Source organism: Silene latifolia, chromosome 4 (genome assembly GCF_048544455.1).
Source record: "Silene latifolia isolate original U9 population chromosome 4, ASM4854445v1, whole genome shotgun sequence".
Taxonomy (NCBI): domain Eukaryota; kingdom Viridiplantae; phylum Streptophyta; class Magnoliopsida; order Caryophyllales; family Caryophyllaceae; genus Silene; species Silene latifolia.
Genome location: NC_133529.1, coordinates 67,186,143 through 67,188,821, shown reverse-complemented (window position 1 = coordinate 67,188,821; position 2,679 = coordinate 67,186,143). Strand labels below are relative to the sequence as shown.

The 2,679-nt window shown below is 36.6% G+C and overlaps 1 long non-coding RNA gene across 1 annotated transcript; it reads left to right on the top strand.

Annotated features, from left to right (window-relative positions):
* The first annotated feature begins 253 nt into the window (after nucleotides 1–253).
* Nucleotides 254–2,416, top strand: LOC141652276 (uncharacterized). The gene is made up of 2 exons (XR_012547097.1): nucleotides 254–543; nucleotides 1,458–2,416. It is a non-coding gene; the product is annotated as an uncharacterized LOC141652276 (long non-coding RNA).
* Nucleotides 2,417–2,679: the final 263 nt, after the last annotated feature.

The window sequence follows — 2,679 nt, the reverse complement described above, 5'->3', positions numbered from 1 at the left end:
AATTTAGATAAGTAGAGTAAGCAAAATATACAGCCTCTGTTGCAGTAAAGGGTTAAGCTTCGAGGACGAAGCTTTGTTTTAAGGAGGGAAGTCTGTAACACCCCGTAATTCCCCCGTCTTATTTTTTTACTTACAAGACAATACTCTTGTTTTATACTTTATTTTTTATATCACTCATAAATTTTAGAAGTTGAAAATCTATAGCTACGTTTTATTATGGAAAATGAAGTTGTTTTTACCTTTCCGAAAACAAGTCAGTTTTGGATGATTTGACCATGGTGAATTATTTTAAAAAGCCCAATCTCCTTATTTGGAACTCATCTTGAGAGGAAAACTAAACTTATTTACTAAACCCTACCTACTCGGTTTCTTTTCTTCGTTCTACACCGTACAACTTTTGTCTTGCTCATCTTCAATCACACACACACCCTTGTTATTCCTTCCTCTTTCTATTCTTCCTCCAGCGTTTCCACTTACCAGACCATCTGAGTTTGAAGCTCCGACCGGGCCCTTTCTAATCGCCTATATTTGTCCTCCCTAGTAGTAAGTATTTTTATTCAATTCTGTTATCCTTAATTTTATAAGTGAACTTCTTAATTATATTGATTTGGCTTTTAAATTTAGGAGGATTTATTTGGGGTACATATCTTTCTTATCTTTGATTATCGTTATTGTGGGATGTAATGTTCTTTTAAGATGACAAAATTGTTGCGGATGCTATGATGTATAATGATCTATTACCACCTTTTGATTAACATCTTGGTAGCACGCTAGATATTGGGGTTATTGGGGTTATTTTGATGTTGTCGTATCTAATGTCTTTGGTTCGAGCTGGTATCGGTTGTAGTGCGTTGTGATCTATATGGGTCCTATTTGCTAGAAATCTGATTGTAGAAGAAAATGGTGTTGTGTGATGATAGATTGATAGGTATTGGTTATTGGAGTTGTTACTTGGTAAATTATAATCAACAGAGGAAGTGTGCTAATGGTTAAGCCTTGCTTAAGATGCACTGGAATTTAGTCGTTTGTTATGTTCAGTGGAATGCTATTTTGATTTTGTTAGAAATTGTTCATGGTTTTGAGTGGGAGCATGTTCAGAGTAGCGGGTAGGTGATGCCATGACATTTTAATAAGGTGACATTGCATAAGTGGTTTGACCTGTACGAGATTTCATAGGGTGATGGACTCATGGACATAGTATTACATTAGACCATTTGAGGTATTGGTATCAGTTGCTTGTTTCCAGTCTTACCACGATTTTGGGATATATATACTCTTGTCATTTATATTTTAATTGTCGCTCATCTTACCTTGGTGAATGGGTGGATTAACTACTGAGATGGGTTATTTGCGTATTAGTCTAACCGAGCGAATTTACTTAACAATGAATCTACATGATAAGCTGGAGTTATTTCATGTCAAATGGTATAGTAATCGGTTAATTATTATAATTGTAGCTTGTGGGTTTGAAGTAAAGGAATTTTTGGATTAAGCTAGCTTGGATTGATCGTCTTCAGAGGTAAGGACTTTTACCCTTTTTAAAATTAAGAGCATGTTCGGTTTAACATTTAAAGAGTTTTTATATACTTTTGGCAACGATGGATTTATATTTGCTTTTCTGAATTTTTAAATATTGTTCTATGTGACCATGGGTCACCAGTTGGAAATTATTTGGCGCAAGCCGTCTTGGTGATTATGTAGCAGACTCTCGGAGTTCTGTTGGTCTAGCAGGTTTTAAGCTGCATCTGAGACGTCCCTGGGATTACGTCCCGAAAACTGAACTCTTGGCCCGAGTTGCATTTGGGTGGGGTTTGACCGGCCCCCACTCGCTAGGGGGTTAGACTTTCTCCTTTGGCAGTCTCATCCTACTGACTGCCCAAATGTGAGAGATGCGCATTCTTATAAGTCTGACCAAGCACAGGTGATACCTCTAGACCGTGTCAAGGGTAGGACCTTGGCACACAGGTGGTGAAAGTTATGGACTTTTAACGATTTAATAATTGGTATTGGATTTACAATAATGTTGGTTTTGGAATATAATTCTTTCTAACTGTTTTTGGAGCTTGTAAAGTTTATAATATTGTTCTATTGTGAATTTATCATTTCTTCTTATTTTCTCAAAACTCAACTTTTGCTGATGTCCTTATGTTTTGGGTTGTTCCCCCACTGGAACCTGTACCTATTTATGTTTTGGGTACAGTTGATAGGTACAATTGAGATACTTGAGATGCTGTATGGGTGCATACTGGATCCGGGGATTAGTACGAGCGTGGAAGGATTTGAATAAAGACTCCGTTTTAATCTATTTATAATTTTATAATATTGTTGGATTTGAATTATATTTATTGTTTTAGATTTTGTAAGACTTAAAGTCTTCCGCTGCAACGTTTTGATTATTTGATAAAGTTTTGAGATATGTATTTTGTTTTTTTTTTAAGATTCACTCTGTATTTACCTTGCACTTCGCATTTTAAGCTAAGTGTGGAGTGATAACCGTGAATTTTCCATCTCTAGTTTATCATTTTGGTCAGTAAAATTTGGGGTTGTTACAGTTGATGGCCCTCGTTTTGGACTACATCTTAATGTCTCCAAGACGGAGGTCTTTTGGCCTGTTGAGGATCCTCAGAGTCGGCTTCCTGGGGTTTTCCCCCCTTCTATTTCTCGGCCATTGCGTGGTGT